Here is an 18643-nt window from a genome sequence, read left to right on the forward strand (position 1 = left end):
TCTAAACCCAAGAAGAAGCTGAACCTAAATGAGATAACTTCCTGCCTTCTGCGTGTTCTCCCTGGGCCCGAGAGGCAAATGCAGGTATTGATCTGAAACTGTGCATGGTTACATAAGGAAAGGGGCTCGGCTGGAGGTTTGGTTGGTAGAGGAAACGTACACCAGATTGTTGGGACACTGCTCTAGTCTGGCATTGGATGTCACTGAAGACAGGAGGTCCTGGCACCAGGCAGCTTGTGTGCTCTGCATTGGGCTACTTCACACAAGAGTGGCATTCCATGGCTTGGTGGGTTGGAAGTCACACTCTCTAGAGAAGTCTGGGCAAAGCCCCAGGAAGGCAGGGCATCAGCTCAGTGCACAGATGTTTTTGTCCCCCAACCACGAAGAAAGGGCCCCATGCACTGTCCTGCCCACTTCTGGGAGAGCTCCCTCTGGTACTCAGCGAAGAGACCCACAAATGGAGGTGTTTGTTTTTACAACAACAGCATCACCTTGTTGCAAATGTTACAACATGTGCTGTGTATTGAGCTTTACATCAGGTTATTGCACTGGTATTGAAAGAAAGCCCAGATTGTTAATATAATCATTTATATCTCTCCCACATAACAAAAATCTGCAATTAGTCAACCCAAGATTGCTATGGTGCCTCCATGATGTGAAGAACCCAGGTTCCTTCTATTTTGCAGCTTGTCCATCTTGGCACTGGCCTACTTCTTCAACATCCAAAATAATTGCTTAAGCTCCAGTCATCGAATCTTCATTCCAGGCAGCAAGAAGGGAAGTGTCAAAGAGCAGGTGCCCTGTCCCTTTAAGGATACTTCCTGAAAAATTACCCATGATTCCTCTGCCTAAATCTCATTGGCTAGAACTTAATCATTGGGCCACACCTAGCTGCAAGGGAGGCTGGGAAATGTCTTTATTTTCAGCTGCTCAATTAAGAATTCAGAGTTCAAATATTGAGGGGAGATGCAAGGACAGCCTTTTGCCAAACTTGCCATTCACTAATTTCTTTCATGTGAAGGAATTTACATCTCTCTATCCCTGGGGTAATAGGAAGCATCTGGTCTACATCTTCTCATGTCAAAAATGGCTAGTATAATTGTACAACTATGGGAGAGGAGCCTCCGTAATGCTGGTCACCAGGCAACCCCTGAGCACTGTACAAGGCCCTGTGCTAGGCACTGTGGATTCAAAGATGGAGAAGATGGGATTTCTGACCTCAAGAAGTTCTTAGTATAATTGGCAAGATAGATACTTAAGCAGATCATTTAGTATAATCTGGGAAGTGACACATGAGCCCAGATAAGGAGCATTTGGATTAACCTGAGGATTTAGAGAAAGCTTCCTGGAATAAGGTACCTGAGCTGAGTTTTGAAGGTTGAGTAAGAGGCAGTTTATCACTTACTTTTTTTTCTGTACCAATTCTGCATAACAAGTAACCCCCAAAGCTCAGTGGCTTATAACAATAATTTATTTCTCACTTATGGGTCTGAGGCTGATTTCTCCACTGGGGCAACTCTGGTTCGAGCCACAGTTTGGGCTCACAGTCTTCACCATGTTTCTTCTTCTAGAAGACTGCACTTAAACTCAGTACCCAGTGCCCAACTACCTGGTGCATGGGAGGAGCACAAGAGGCCAAGCCAGTCACAGAGCACATTTAAAGCCTCTGTTTCATCTTGTCCATTCACAATCCATTGGCTAAAGAAAGTTATTTGGCCAAGTCAAAGTCAAGATATGGTGATACACTCTACCTGTAGAGAGATCATGGAAACTAAGGAGGACATGAATTGTGAATAATACTATCTACCACTAGAGGCCGAGCGGAACATGAAAGTAAGGCAGAGGGAACATGTAAGTAAAGTCAGGGCAGGTGGTAGTAGCATGGTGTGCGCTTGAGATTTGCTAACATCACTGGAGTCTTAAGAAATGGTCTTATCCATGGGCCTATAGGTTAAAGGATACAGGCCTCTGTCCTCAAGATTTTGATTCCGTAGGTCTAGGGAGGGATTCAGGTACAAATGTGTCGGGAAAATTCCTCTGGTGATTTGGATGCATGTCTTTGAATAAGAATTACTGGGGAAAGTTGTGGAATGGGGAGATGATGCTGGAGGAGAACAAGAACTGGGTTGGGGAAAACCCAGGAATTTGGACTTAGAAGGTGTGGCAGATGGAATTTTCCATCATGGCCTCAACAATATCTAGCACCCCACATCTATTACAATGTGATTTAATGCTCTTGCCCATCAAAGGGTGGGGTCCACGTTTTCTCCCCTTGAGTCTAGCTGGGGTTGTGACTATGATGGAAGTGACAGTATGTGACCCCTGAAGCTAGGTCATGAAAGGTCATGGTGCCTCTGCTTGGTTCTCTTTGGACAGTTGCTCTCAGAAAACAGCCATAATGCCACAAGGAACCTAAGCAACGACACAAAGTGACCACATCTAGGAGGTGACAGTCCTGCTGAGGGTCCAGCTGATGAGCAGTGCCAACTGCTGGACATGTGAGTGAACAAGGCTCCAGATTATTTCAGACCAGAACCATCCATCCCTAGACATCCCAGAGCAGAGGTTGGCTATGTCCACCGTGCCCTTTCATCCCCTGAACCACTAAGCTTGGTGTGGTTCCTTATGTGGCAAAAGTAACTGGAATGTTCATAACTCCCAAGTGGCAGAATGAGCTACTGAAGAGTTCTCAGCAGGGTAGTAAAATAGAGAAGGAGGTCCCTGGACACCTCTGGAGGCACCAGGTCCCCCTCTGCTCCTTCCCCAAGGCAGGAGGAGCTGCTGATCTGATTACTTATCGGTGGGGAGTATCACTCATTGGAATTTAAAAGATACAAGGCCATCCCTCCTACATTCTGTTCTTCCTACCCTGATCTGGGCAGAGACCTGGGCAGGGTCTGGTCGCTCAGGACAGGCCAGATTTCATCCCCCGTCTTCTCTCTTCTCCATCTCCATCTCCACCTTGCATGCAGCTCAGGGGTAAGTGGAGGCAGGGTCCGCTTTGCAGAACCGGTCACCTCCCTCTGTCCCCGTCTTCAACTTTTTCATTCTGTGTGGCCATTCAGAGAGTGAAAGAGCCCCAGGAAGAGACCTGTGTAGATCCTGAGTCTAAGCAACTGCCCCCGAGAGTTCTTACAAGCACGACTCAGGTTCCAAGAATGTCCCATGTTTGTTCTCCCTCTACTGGCGTACCCGGTGTGAAGGCTACCCTGGGACACCCCAGAACAGAAGAGGGCCTGGCAGGGCACACCCCAGACATTCCTGGTTCTAATTACGTTTAACATACAAAAGACTTCAGCCTTATGAAGTGATATTGTCTGGGTGTGTTTCATTGACTTTCTCAGGCCTGAAGGGCAGAATTGCTGAGGTAAGCAGGGGGAATGGGACAAGAGTGGTTGTGAGGACACAATATAAAATTCCCAATTTTAGTATCCAACTGAGATCAGGAAGTTCCAAACTTGGGCGGTGTTAGAAAGGACAGAAAGGAGATTTGAAGACTAATTGGGAGATTAAATTGGCAGGACTTGGATGCCAATTGGAAGGGCAGGAGGAGGGTGGACAGTGAGGAGTTTGGGGAAACCCTGATATTCGTGTCTTGGGGAACTTGCTGGTGTTTGCCGGGAACTGAGAGGAAGGTTTAAGGAAGCTGTGGGGTTTGTTGGGGAGATGTTAAGCTTGAGGTGTTTATGGCCGGCAGGTGTGAGTGTGTGTTTCTGGGTGGGGGTAGGAGTTCAGATGTTGGTTGGGTCACCAGAAGCACACTGGTAATCATCTAAAAGAAGACATTTAAGGCTTGAAGACATGTACGTGGCACTTTATGGGGGGATTCAGAGCATCCGGGAAACTGAGAGTAGAATTAGGAAAGCCAGGAACTCAGACGGGAATGGAAAAAACCAGTTGAACTGACTGACTATGGTAGACTGAGGGCAACAAAGGCCCCCAGTTCTCCATTCCTCACTGTTTCCCACCTCTTTGCAAAGGAACTTTGCAACTTCTCCCATCGAGAGGTGGAGTGCATTTCCTCTCCCCTTCGATCTGGGCTCAGCTACTGGACGTGTTTGGGCCGTTGGCATGAGCCAGCCTCACTTATGGGAGGCCAGTCCTGAGTTGTGGAGCCTGTGTCTGCTGGGAGAGCAAGCTCATGCTAGCCTGCTGGAGGAAGAGAGGCCATGTGGAACCGAGATGAGCCATCCCTACCAAGGTCAACTTAGCCAGCCTCCCACTACCATGCATCACCAGCTGCCACAGAGGCACAGAACCAATCAGCAGAGCCTCCCAGCTGACCAAGAGGCTCATGAGAAATAGTAAATGACTGTTGTTCTAAGTAAGTAAGTTTGGGATTGTTTGTTACACAGCATTATTGTGGCAATAGATAACTGATACACTGATCCTGGGAAACGAGAGGAGGCCTGAGGCAGATATGTGCAAAAGAAGTAATCATCCCGCCTTCCTTCCTCCTTCACACTTCCAGAATATTGGTGAGATCATATATTTTTTGGACAATCTGGCCCCAAATTTGGAAGAACAACCCGACAGAAATAGTTAGCAGAGTTTTTCAAGTTAAGCACTACTGATATTTTGGTCCAGATAATTCTTGTGGGGAGTCGGGCAGAGGGGTAGGCAGGGAGGAAAGGTGTTGGAGTATGGGAGGATGTTTGGCAATATCCCTGGCCTCCACCCAGTAGATTCTGGTTGCACTGCTCCACTTGTGATAACCAAAACATTTCCAGACATTGCCAAATGTCCCCTGGGGAGCAAAACTACCCCCAGTTGAGAACTACTGGGTTAAAGGATTTCAGAAACACCATAAGGCCAGTCCTCAGAGAATTAACTGGCAAACAGAGGCCCTAAGAGAACGTGCCAAAATGGCTGCTGCAAGAGAAGCATTGTTCACTAACTCATTCTTGCATTTATAAGCAGTTGCTGCTTGCCCACTCCCTGTTAGTCACTATACTATGCTGGAAATTCTAGTCCTACCCTCAGGAACTCACAATCTACTGGTACAGAGACGAGGGCAAGCCCCAGAAAGTCCAACAGCAGTTAATGCATATTAGCAGGAGGCATCAGGGACAGCTTCCTGGAGGAGGAGGCTAGTCAACTGAACTTTAAAAGCTGAGTCAGAATATTCCAGGATGAAGGGGAGGGTTTCTGGCACTTGAGAAAGCAGAATATTTAACAGGTTCTACAAGTCATTTGGTCTAACTGGTGTACAGGGTGAGGGAAGCCGACCGGAATCAGTATCTTAAGGGAAAACATGATACCTTTTTCCGGGGAGTTGTGATTACTCATCATTTCCTGTGAATGTGCCATGAGACAGGCTGGGGGATCCTAAGTCTCTGCAGTAGAGCCGGAGCCAGGCCGGGCTTTGTATGGCCAGTAAGGCGGCACTGTGTCCAGCCACGTGGGCAGGCCCAGGCCAGCCGCCCTGAAGGGCTGGGCCACAGCTGCAGCCAAGAAGATCTGAAAAGCAACAGTGTGCACGGGCTGCCTGGAGGCCGTTCGGGACACCTCAATCCTTCACTCTGCCTTCAGGACCCCTTGATCCAAAAGGGCCATTGTGCTGAAAGAGAGGATTTGAGACCCTTCCACACATCCCTCTAACAGGGGCAGGGAAACGGAAATGCCATTCATTCAGCAAATATTGACCAAGGGCTCGGATACACAAGCCATGTTAGGTGTGGCTCAGAACACAGTCTCAACGTTCATTGGGAAGCAGGGTGAGAGTGCAGAACCTTCCACAGAAACTGCAATAAAGTATTTATTGTGCATCTATTACTAGGCAGTGATAAGGAACAAGACGAGAAGTTTCCGGGTGTCACGGTGCTAGCCTTCCAGCAAGGGAGACAGACAGTAAACAAGGAAATCAATAAGCAAGATCATTCTTAGGCACAGGGCAGTGCTCCTTGGGAAGCAATGAAATGGGATAATGAGAAGGGAGGGATTGGAGTGCAAGCGTGACTCCTAATGGGATGGCAACAGATAGCCTCTTTGATCAGCTGAGACCTCGGGCACCCATTCATTGATTCCACCTGTGTTATCAAGCCCTGAGCAGGTGACAGGCTCTGTGCCAGGTGACTGGAATATAGCAATGAAGGAAATAGGAGATCCCTGATCTGACAAGGTGATACCAAGATGACAGGTTGCAGGGAGCTAAGTGGAAAAACAGTGACCTCACAGACAAGTCACATTACATGTGAGAAGGTGCAAATGCAATAGCCAGAGTAAAAAGTGCAGTGGGGGAAGCAGAGGCTGAGGGCTTGGGGTGCAGAGGAGGGTAGGGCGGGGGACTGGTCTGGGTGAGCCCCACTGGGTGACATCTGAGCAAAGATGCAAAGGAGTGAGCCAAGTGGCTATCTGGGGTAAGAGTGTCCCCAGCACACTGAGAGATAACAGATTGTTGTTTTGGCTACTAACCGGGGGATGTTTGTTACATGGTAGACCATAACAGGGGCCAAGCTAAGCCAGGTACCTGGCCCAGGGCCTCCACCACCATCCTGGACCACAAACATGTGATAAGGTCCATGTGGGCAACCCAAATAATATTCCTGACTCAAATTTCTTTGACTTCTTTTTACTTTGGGGGTCTTTCTTTCCAATCAATGGCAACCACCCTTTCCTCAGGCCACATTCCAGAACCTGACCAGAACTCTGTGAAGTCTTGGGCTCCAATGTCCCCTTGATGGTCCCAACTGTCCGGCTCCTCCCCTCTCCCACCTTTACTTCAGTTCTTTCCCTCTGACCCTTGAGCTGTCCTTTCTAAGGCCCTGCCAACCCCAGCAACATCTCTAACTTTGCACTTTGTAAACCCCTCTCAGGTGCACCACTTTCTCCATTCCCACCATCCCTTGCTCAGGATGAGCATTCCTCATTTCACCCTGGGTTACTGCAACAACCTCCATCTCACTCTGGATCCAGAAGTCCAGAGTCACAGTCCAACCTTCTGAGCTGTGAGCATGATCTTTCTAGAGAAAAAATGGGAATCAGTCACCCCCTCACTAAAGATGTACAAACATCCAATCTGTCCCTAATGTTCCTTCCAATGGGCCCTTCCCACTGCTCCTTGTATTTACACAACCTGGGATCCTCGCCTGGATTCTCTTCCTCCTCACCAAACATCGCCTTTTCTGGGAAGCCTTCACTGATGTCACCAAACAGCATCATCAGAACCCCCAAATTTGAGTTGTCAATGTGTTTGCTCTGCAATCCTGATCATATTGATTTGTCCCTGCTCTTTATTTGTGGCTCTCCAGCATTATACAGACTGAGAACAATCCCATGCCTCATCCATGCATTGCCTGGTACACCATCCAGCAGAAGGTAAAGACCTGTCTACACAAGGGGTCAGCAAACTACAAACCATGGTGAAATCTGGTCCTCCCCAGTACCTGTTTTTGTACAGCCTGGGAGCTAAGAATAGTTTTTTATTTAATTTTTTTGTGGGGTGCATAGTTCAGAAATAAGAATGGTTTTTACAGGTCAACATTTACAATCAATGTGATTATAGAAAACACTAACTTTAAACCCTGATTAAGCAAAATATTATGCCCCACCCAAACCAAATTCCATTCTTCTCATTAATGGGCTTATATTATGAAAAATTTTACTGAATTATTATTATATTTTGAATTTTGTGAAAATTTATTTTATCTCTTGATATATAAGGGCCTACATAATATACCCTTGGCTTGCAAAACCTAAAATATTTATTACCTGGCCTTTTATAGAAAAAGTTTGCTGACCCAAGTATGAAGGAATGAACAAATGAAAGAATCAGCCTGATTCCCAAACCTGTTTTATTTGGAAAGCATCACTTTGCCTTCCCATCCCACTCCCACTCCCTATCCCCAGCCTCCAGGCCCTCCGTCCTCCCTCTTTCTGAACCCCTGTCTCAGACTCAGCACCCCTACTCCCAGCCCTTTCACATCATCCACCACTTCTCGTCCTTGGCAGAGTAAACCACCGCATCCTGCCAGCTCGCGCTTAAAACCTTGAAAGCTTGACCCGGCCCCTCTTTTGCCCATATCCCTTGATCCAAGAAAAAGAAGTGACTTTTGGAATGTTTTGAGGTTGAAAGCATTTGATGGCTGGTCTGTCTAAACGCTGCATCAATAACTCCTTGCTCGTATGAAAAGCCCTGTATGCGAGTGTGGGTCGGGGGATGCTTTTTTTAAGGCTGCCAGCTTCCTTCTTATTAGAAGCCTGATGGGTTTACATGACACCTGAGAAAATAAAGTAGGAATTGTGCCTATGGTGTGTTGATAAAGCAATCCAAAGGGAAAAAAACGTGAATGTGCTTGAATTATGGGGGCAGAACACTGGACCTTTTGTGTGTCTTTACAGCCCAGCAGCCAACTCAAAAGCAACAAACAGAAACCTCTCTCCACCTTTGCTCAGCCTGAGCAGACCAAGTCAACCGCCGTGTTTATCCTGGAGCAAACACTGAAGGGACTGTTGTCTGAAAATTTGGGAATGTGGGTACTTATCAAACATCTCTACAGTCCTTCTGAGTGGGCTATGTTGTGCATTTGTGTGGATCGAGAGATTCGAAGAGGAAAATCCATGAGTATGCTTGACTTATGAAGAGAGAACATGGGACCTTTGGAGCGTGTGTGTGTGTGTGTGTGTGTGTGTGTGTGTGTGTGTGTGTTGAAGATGGGACCTTTGGAGCATGAGCGTGTGCGTGTTCCTGCAGGGGAATGCTTGGGGAAGATGGAGAGGGACATCTCTGCTCTTAATGTTGAACACACCTCCCAGTGATGGGGTTAGGCTGTTGATAGCACATAGCAAACATGGATGAGACGAGGTGGACCAGCTGGTCCTTTAAGGTTCTGATGGTGAGAGCCTGAGCCACACGTTGAATGAAGGCAAGGCCAGCATGGTATGCTGGGGCTAGATTGGATAGGAGAGTCATAGAAGGAAGATGTTCCTAAGGGGAGAGAGGAGTCAGGGACCAATTGATAAATTGTTTAATGGACACAAGTTTTTCCATCCGGGTATGTGTGCCCTTTTGCAATGTTACTTTGCTGCTCCAAACTCCCAGAGCCAGAATCATTTTCTCCACCCCCTTGAACCTGGGCTGGCTGTGTGGCAGACATGACATTGTCCTGGTGTCTAGGGCTTGCATACTTGCAGCCCCCACCCTCTTGGAAGCCACCCTAAGATCACCTTGCAGGGGATCCTGTCTAGCTGACTAGAGGGTGAGAGACCACTTGGAGGAGACCCAGGGCCACCTGTCAGGCATGTGAGTGAGGCCATCTTGGACCTTCCAGCCCAGCTGATCATCCAGCCAAATGCAGACGCTTGAGTAGGCCCAAGCGAAACCAGCAAAGGAACTTCCAGAGCAACCCGTGGAAGCCTGAGACATGGTAAATTGTCATGTGAAGGCACCAAGTGTTGGGGATGGTTTGTCACACAGGTACAGATAACTGATACAGGGGACTTTTAACCAGAGAGCCACACTTCAGACTGGAGCTGTCCATGTACAAGTCGCCTATGTAACTCTAAATTTTCAAGTAGCTGCACTGAAAGGGTAAAAAGAATAAGGTGAAATTCATTTTAATGTATTTTTATTTAACCCGATGCATCTAAAATATCGGCAATTCAATAAGTGGTCAATAAATGATCAATTTGGTAAATGATCACTCATTTATCAATTCAATAAATGATCAATGGGTTTTTTTTGTGCTAAGTCTGGAATATTCAGTGTGTAGTTTACACTCACGGCATGTCTCAGGTGGAAGCAAGCAGTGTCAAGGCCAGGATCCACCTTGCGTTGCCAGGAGGGCATGGAACCAGAGGCAAGCGGATCCTGAACCTCCCCTGTGGACGCTTTTATCACTGTCCACGTTGAAACCCTGTATGTGGACCTATTCCATAGTAATCGTCCTGTATCCGCCCTAGGACACCGGCCTCGGCACCCAGCAGAAACCAGCCCAGCCAGAGCCAAATGCTAAGCAAGTCTTCATTTTCAACTTCCCAAACAGCCTGCTCCCTGACTCAGCTCCACCCAGGAAATCCTGTTTGTGCTATTTCAGAAAATTGACAGCTTTTCTTCCTAGGCCTTGCAGATGGTCCCAGATTTGTATGCTATTTACAGGATGGCGTCCTGATGATGCTTTCTTCTCAGTCGGGGATTTCAGTCAAACTTGTTCCCTTGACAGATATCAGCTTTCTGTATGCAAAGTATTGCTGTAGGTGCTGAGAGAGGAATTAAATGTATTTATTGAGCATATATCCTGGATTATGGCAGAGAATGCAAAGCACACCCAGTTGTTTATAATGTACACAAATACTTGGAGGGCTTCTATATAAGCAAGATTTGGTTGTAAGAAATTACAACAGCAGTTTTAAGATGGAGGAAAAAGTCACAAGAGAACAAGGAGGAAACCATCTGACTTTGGGAGATGACTTTGTGCTTCTTTAGAAGAGCTGCAGGCTTTTCTCCAACCTGCTGGGGACTCACCTTCTCCAACCTTCCTTGGAAGAAAGGAGAGAGGAGGAACCAAAGAGAGCAGCGACCTGAAGGCAGCAACCACTCTACATGATTGATGTTTCTGCACTCAAGGAAACTGTATTCTAAGCAAGAACCCCTCAAAATCCAAAGAAATACAACAAAACAATACTCAATAGCAACTAAAGAACAGATCCTGCATACATTCTGCCACAGAGGCAAGAAGCCATTCGCACATGTGTTTATCATTCTTATTAGAGCAGCAATAGATGCACAGCAGTATGACTCACAGGCCTGGGTGTGAATTCCAGCTCTACCCTTTATAGTCCATGTGGCGTCATGTAAATAAATGCTCTCCCTGGGCCTCAGCCCCTCCATCTGTAAAATGGGGATAATAATGGCACCAAATTCTCATCGGACTGGGATGGGCTAAAGGACGACACATGTCCCTGGCACACAGCAGGCGCTCAGCCATGTTTAACAGGATGGCATATGTGTCTCTGGCACACAGCAAGTGCTCATGCATATTGGCTGTTCACTGCCAACGTTACACTTGGATGGGACAGACAAATTGTTGTGGACTGAGCTGTGACCCCACAAGAGATATGTTCAGGTCCTAAGCCTGCACCTGTGGATGTGACCTGGTTTGGAGAGAGGGTCTTTGGAGATATAAACAAGTTATGATGCAGTCCTCCCGGATTAGGAGGGCACTTAGAAGGAGTCCTGCTAAGAAGAGGAGAGGGCGCACAGTGAAGAGGCCACGTGAAGATGGAGGCAGAGACTGGAGGATGCAACTACAAGACGCTGAGCATGAAGGATGGGCGGGCAGCCACCAGAGCCAGAAGGGGCCAGGGAGGAGCCTCCTCTAGAACCTGAGAGCGAGTGTGGCCTTGCCTAACCCTGATTTCAGACTTCTGGTCTCCAGCACGTGAGCAGTTAAGTATCTATTGTTTTTGAGCCATTTGTTACAAGTTACCAAACAAATTTGTGGTCATTTGTTATAGCGGCCCCAGAAAAGGGACACACTGGTGAAAGGCAGCCTCTCCTTACCAGCGCGTCCCAGCTCCCATCCGGCTTTCTAGAAGAGGTCAAACTTCTGAGGCACAACGATATTTTAGGCTAAGAAAAGACGCTTCCTAGATGCAGGGAGTAGGCCACTGCCTTTGTTTAGTTTCAGGGTTGACCCAGATCCTGGCTGAAGTTGACCCAACATTTTGGATATCATTAGGCAGAAGAGATCAGGAACACAAGGCCAAGCTGCCCTCTGGCTCCCACGTGCCAAATCGGCATCTCAAGGCTAACTCTTCCCCTACCAGCCTCAACCCCAGGCTGGTGCAGTGGGAACCAGAAAGTTCCTCACTCTAGAGGCTCTCCTTTAAGAAAACCTCAAAGGACTTTTAAAACCATTTTCCTATGGACATTTTTAAACATACAGCAAAAGAAAAATATACCCGCTACCTAGAGTCAACAATTGTTAACATTTTAAACAGTTTGCCACCTTATCTTCTCTATCTGGTCAAACCATTTTAACATAAATCACACATATGGCTCCTCAACTCTCAGTACTTCGGCCTATGTCCTCAAAAAGAAATAAGGACACTATCCTATATAATGATAGTTTCATGAACATGTCTAATAATAATAATTCCACAATGTTATCTAATACCCAGTTCATATTTAAATTTCCCAAATTTCCCAAAATCTATCCTCCAAAAGGTTTTTTTTTAAAGTCTATGTCTACACAGCACACATGGCAATACAAAGGCTTGTGGGCCATCAGAGCTGATTCCACATCTGATTCCAGCCTGGGTGGCAAAGAACTATCCGCAAAGATTGGCATCTCAAAATAATTACAGGACGCAGCAGACCACGGAGCCTGGAGTCTCGGGAGAGGGAAAGGGGGAGACAACGCAGTTTTCCCTTCTAACTTCAGTTTCTGAGAAACCCATATCTTGCCTTGGCCCAACCCACTGGCTACGAAACCAGACCCCTTCGTTTCTGTTTTATATTAGGAAGGTAAGATCCACACTAAATGGTACTTTTCATTCTTTGCCCCATAAGAATCCAAACAAAATTCTTTAGTTATCAACTTTCTTTTCTGTGGCTGAGCTCCCCAGTTCCACCCCACCCCTGCTGCCTCCCGATCCCTAGCTCTGCTCAACCAACACACTCAACCATACACACTCACATACACACTCCAAATGCACAGGTCCCTCTGTCCCGCTGGCAAGGACACAAGGAAAACCAGGCTCCTAGGCCTAGGTCCTCTCCCACCTTCTCCCTCCCCCTTTCTCCTCCTCCAATGATTCTTCCAGCTTTTGATGTACCCCACGGCCCCCTCCCACCTCAGGGAAGGTTGTGGGGGCCGCCAACCTCAGCTTGTAAACAGGCTGAACTGGCATTCCCAGTCCAACAGAAATAAAGCCAAGCCTAGGAAACAGGAGGCCCTCAGTTGTTTTGTTGCCCCTCTAAGTTCCACTTGGCCTTACGCTCCCTCCCTGGGCCCCCTACACCAGCGACCCACTAAAAACAAGACAGAGAATGTTAAGCCCTTAGGTGCAACAGAAGTCCTGTAAAAGGAAAATCCTAATGGCCAGCAGGGATGTGGAATGCAGCAGGCTACGGTGGGGGAGCTGCATTTCCACCTTGGGGCGGGTGGTTTAAGAGAGGCCTGGTCCAGGGGAAGGGAAGAACAGAGGGGAAGAAACTTGAGTCTAAGTCTTTAAAGGGAATTTGATTCAAAACACTAAAGGTTTCATTTTGAGCCCAGTTCTTTTAATAATTTGAATCTTTCGGGAGAGTGGCTCAGCAGGCAATTTAGTAGCCCAGCCTTATGGGGCCCTTTGTAGCCCAGTTATCAGCTATAGCTATGCCAGTTAACCATTTCCCTTTTATGGAGTGGATAACACGTGGCAGTCCCCCAGAAAGAAGTGTAGAACACAGCCCGGCAATATTCCGGTCTGTTCCAGAAACCAAACCACACGTGGGCTTCAAATCTCAAGTCCAACAGGTTCGCCCTGCAGAACGGGCATCCACAGGCACACGGTCAGCAAGCGGCGCTTACTAAGCAACTAATGTGCGACCTGGGCACTGTGCTGGGAATTCCAAAACAAATGAGAAGCTGTGGTTCTGGCTCTCACAGCATCTGTGGTCCCGCTGGGGGCAGAGAAGAAATACTTAAAATAGCTGTCCCAGAATAGGGAAGAGATCTCAAACACGCCCAGAATTCTGTCCCTCCCCTGCACATCGCTCCAAGGGGCCGACGAGGTGGAATTGGCAGAAAAGAGAGGGTCAGAGGGACCCTGAAGGGACAGAGACAGGCCTTTTTGCAAAATTCAGCTCAGCCCACAGAATTTGAGGCCCGGGAAGAAATCTTTTCTAAAGATCAGCTCATTTGGGCCACTTTCTTTGCCACCTTGACAACACCTGAGTCGTGGCCATGAGCCTGGGCTCTAGAATCATGCAGACCCAAGTTTCCAGCATCTCTGCCCTCTGCTTATATAGCAATGCTCTTGACCCATTCAGCCTCCATTTCCTCACCCTGAAAGTGAGGTAAATAATATTGCATTAAGGTGGTTGTTGGGGTTAATACAGTGCTTGCTAGGAACAAAATAAGTGCTGGCTGGATGGTAGGTTCTGCTGTGATTATTAAATTTATTTCTACACAGGCTGCTATCACCATAACCATCATCACCTCCTCATTCATGAGGCTGTCCTTTAAGCCATTCAACCTCTGATGGGAGGAAAAGATCCAGGTTTGGAGAGTCTGAGGTTTATATAATTCCAGAGGACTTATTTAAAAAATGACAAATACGAAATTAAATTCAGAGCTCTGGAGGGAACTGCAGCTTAAATTCCATTTACTTCAAAGTAAACCCACCTCTGTTTGGATGTTATACTGATACATAAACTAAGTCCTTGGTCATATATCTCTTTCCTAATTAATCAATTAAAATAATTGAATGTGCTTTTTTTTTTTCCTACTCTGTACCAGGGACAGTAGTGATCAAGACATATCATATGAAGTTGTTGCTCTCATGGGAGAAGGGTGCAGAGGATAATTTTGTGAACAAATAACTTTCAGATAGTAGTAAATGCTATGGAGAGAAATGAGAGGGGCCAGCCATAGGGTGAGAACTCAGAGAAGGTTCAGAGCTGAGATCTGAATGAAGACACAGAACCAGCCCTGTAGAGCTCCAGGGGAAGAGTTTCCAGACAAAGGGAACAGGAAGTGAAGGGACAAGCATGGTACATTCAAGAAACAACAAGACCAGCGGGCCCGGAGTGAATGATGCAAGATAAACATGACGAGGTAGGTAGGGTCAGTCAGGGGGGCCCTAGAAAGGAGTTTGAGTTAGATGCTAAGCTCAAGGGGAAGCCAGTGGGACTTTGAAACAGGGGTTGATGTGATTTGTTTCTGGGTGACCATGCTGGCTACTGGGTATAGAATGGATTGTTGGGGAGTAGAAGCAGGAAAAGCAGCAGTGGGATCCTCGACTACCAGGGGTTGGCAGCTTGGGATCAAGTAGGGCTGGGAGGCAGGAACTGAGCAACGGCAGGAGACATTCTCCAGCTTCCCCCAGCCACACATGGTCTACTCATGAGAGCCAGCACTGGAACGAAGCCCTTTGGGCTTACTGCTTTGATCTATCAGGAGGAAGATCAAGAAAGAGTGAAAAACAACTTGGTCAACAGGGACCCAGTGGGATCTTACACAGCTGGGCCTGTGGGAAGCAAAACAGCCACTGCAAAGAGCCAGCATCAGGCTACCTCCACGGGGCAAGGGCTTCTCTGGTGACACCCTTTATTACATGGACTGTCCACAGGTTCTGAGCGGTGGACAGGCCACTGTCAAAAAAGCTCCAGCCTCACTTAACCGAGTTCGTTTGCGGCAATGTGTTTTCACTTTCATTTGTCAGGGCAGCACTGTAAGGGGCCAAGATTGTGGAACTAATTACAACCAATTACCTTGCATGTAATAGTTGGGTTAGAGCTTGCTGAAAGGCTCTAGAGGTGGGACAAATTCACAGAAGAGCAGCCAGGAAAAAGCCTCCTCCCACCTACCTCCCACTTAGCCTCCAATGAGTTTTTCCTTTTCTTCTTTAAATAAATATGGTGTTCCAGACTCACTGCCTAGAAATTCCAAAGTACAGATGATCATAATTAACACACAAAAATAAATTTCAGAGCCATTTAGGTTTAAATATTGTCTAAATGCACCTCCCTCTCTCAGGGCTTATTAAATGACTGAAAGTAACAAGATCTCCTCCAAAACTGACCTAAATCACAAAAATAATATAAAAGATGTATTGCAACCATCAAATAAGCAAAGTGATAATAGTAATAAACACCATCATCTACAAATAATGACAAATTTGTCTTCTGTTCAACCCCTTTAACATTCTCCTTTCAGTATTCAGGTCTTATTGCATTGGCTTGAACTTCTTGAATCATTTAACATTAAATATCTAGCAATAACAGGTATCCTTATCTTGTTCCTAATTTTTAATAGGAATGTCTCCATGCTCTCATCATTTAATAAGATGCTGCCTATTAATCTTATGATAAATCATCTTTATCATGATAAAAAAAATCCCCCTCTTCCAAGATTTTTTCCTATTTTAAAAATTTATATTTTTCTAATATAAAAGGATACATAAAAGGGTATACGGTGAAAAATTATTCCTGTTTCCCGAATCCCTAGACATCCAATTCCTCCCCTTATAGGCAAGCTTTATTATTTGTTTCTTTCATATCTTTTTAATCATTTTATGCTTATACCAGCAAATATGAATATATATATATAATTATATATATATACACACACCATTTTTCCTCTTTTTACAAGTGGCAGAATACAACTCACATCTTGTTTTGATATTTAACACCCTAACTGGGAGTTCTTCTCATTACAGTATAACAAATCACAAAAATATTATAAATGACTTAGTATTTAAAGGATCATAATTTATGTAACCCATCCTTTATGAATGGACTTTAGGTTGTTTCCAATAATCTATTAAGAACAAGATCACCCTGGGGAACCTGCCTAAGTGTAACGTCATTCCTGTGATACTCATAGGATAAATTCTTAGGCAGGGTGTGTGCATCTGTAACATGGACAAATATTAACAAATTACCTCTCAGATGTGGCTGGAGCCCCCGACTCTCCCACCAGCAATGCGCAAGAATCTCTGTTTCCCACCTCCTAGCCATCAGAGGATCTCTAACTTTGCATCTTTACTGACCTGATGGTGAGAAAATATCATAGTCTAGTTTTAATTTGCACTTCTCTTATCATGAACGAGGCTGGGAATCTTTTCATAAATGGATGGGCCATTTAAATAGTATGTCATTTTCGGTGAACTCTCTCCATATCCTTTTTCCAAACATGTTATTATCTCATTTTTATGGATTCGTCTGATTTTTTTTTTATCTAAATCAGGATGTTATTTTCAGTTTGCAGATCCAGATCTCTTCACAGAAGCTTTCTTATCTTTGGGAGTTTTGTTCTGGTTTCTTCTCAGGAAAACACACCATCCATTGCTGTACTCTGATTTTTCTATCATTTACATCTTATCATCTAGCTTTTTTAGTATTTTCCTTCTCCATTCTGAGAGAGCACCTTGAAATAGAAAATCCTCCTGCAAGTGACTTTATTGATAAGAACATGTATTGTCTCTTAGAACAAGAAGGTTGGATATAGATAGTTCAACAACTGGCTAATTCAGGGATACAACAGCTCGCAGCCAGGTCCTTTCCTTCCTTCTCCTTTGCCATCTTTGGCGGAGATGGATGATGCAGTTCCAGGCATGGCATGCAGACAAGATGAGGTTTATTTCAGTAAAATGTGCTATATTTCTTCCCATTATTAGCGAAGAGATCTCTCCCTACAAGGCTACCAGCAAAGGCCACCTCATGATCACTGCTGGCCTCCCTGACCTGGTCTAAGTCAATCAGGAAATGGAGACCAACATGGTTGGCTTAGATCAACCAAGATTCACCACCTGGGACTAAGGATAAATCTAGCATCTGCTTCCCAGGAGGACACAGGACCCCAAGGAAGGTAAATTAATAAAGATTTGTTTCCTATGGAAGTGGTAGGAGACAAGGTCCTTGATGTTTTTGCTAACATGCTAAGAGAAGAGATAGAAGAAGACACCACATTCCGCCATGGTCCTCAATATAACCTATCCCATTTTTCCATTGCCTCAGGTCTGTTTTTTTGCTGCTTCCAATGCAAATTTCCACTCTTCAGGAATTTTTTTAGTTACCTTATTACCTTTCTAGATGCACCCAGCTCCCTTGCTGTTTCTGCTCCCGCCGCTGTCAGGCTCTTTCCTTGCAATCCATTGTCCAATCAGTGAATTTGTATCTCATTTGAGGGCCACGTTTCCTTGAATTTTATTGTAAAAGAAGACAGATGCTTTCTAAAACTGACTTTCATTTCCTGTCGTAAATCTTTATTTTTTAATGTGGTTTTCCTCTTGAGGGCCAAATTCCCCATCTTTCCTATTGCAGGATATTTTTATTAAATATCAAATATTTTCTGATATTCTCCCTGGAGGACGAGATATCTGCTCTGGCCTGGAGTTTGGTGGCCAGAGCCTTTTCCAGCCCCCTCGCAGTCCACCTGGTTGCTATTAGAATCCTCATGTCAGATCTTTAAGCTGAAGCCTTGGCTGTTAAAACCCAACCTTGAGCCAAATCCCCAGCGTCTGGCAGCCATTTTCTTGGAGGGATTCTGCTGGCTGAGGAGACACCTAGTTCTACTGCCTGATGGTCCAAGGGGAAATTTATTCATAGGTAATCTAAACAGTCTGAAGTTCTTCCAATGCCAGATACGGCACATAAAACTCTACAAACAAGCCCAGGAGGGTAGCGCTCTCACAGCAGTTCCTGTCCACCCTTCCTTTCACTGAAAGCCACCAGCCACCACCCAGCCAGCCTCGTTTCTGAGACTCAGCGTGCCAGCGCAGCTATGGAAACGGAGGTAGTAAGGAAGAGACGTAAAATGTCCACGGGTGCTGGGGTAGCTGCTCTCTCCGCGGTCAAGAGGAGGCCGCGTTGCGGGGGTGTCCTGCCGTGGGCACCGCCATCTTGCCTCCCGGCACCATTTGTGCGCTTCCTCTGGAGTCGGCAGAGGCGGGAGCCCCGGGGCCTACGGGGCGGCCACTGGTCCAATTCGCGCTC

General features: G+C 46.1%; 1 long non-coding RNA gene across 3 annotated transcripts; it reads left to right on the forward strand.

Annotated features, from left to right (window-relative positions):
• The first annotated feature begins 837 nt into the window (after window positions 1–837).
• LOC143683515 (uncharacterized) lies at window positions 838–12509 on the forward strand. Of its 3 annotated transcripts, none has more exons than XR_013175507.1 (3): window positions 838–1851; window positions 2377–2498; window positions 12307–12509. It is a non-coding gene; the product is annotated as an uncharacterized LOC143683515 (long non-coding RNA). The 3 variants fall into 3 exon arrangements; XR_013175506.1 differs by lacking the exon at window positions 12307–12509 and adding an exon at window positions 3981–5533; XR_013175508.1 differs by lacking the exon at window positions 12307–12509 and having other exon boundaries at window positions 838–1355; window positions 1572–1851; window positions 2377–2850.
• The last annotated feature ends 6134 nt before the right edge of the window (window positions 12510–18643 follow it).

This window comes from Tamandua tetradactyla, chromosome 5 (assembly GCF_023851605.1).
Source record: "Tamandua tetradactyla isolate mTamTet1 chromosome 5, mTamTet1.pri, whole genome shotgun sequence".
Lineage (NCBI taxonomy): Eukaryota > Metazoa > Chordata > Mammalia > Pilosa > Myrmecophagidae > Tamandua > Tamandua tetradactyla.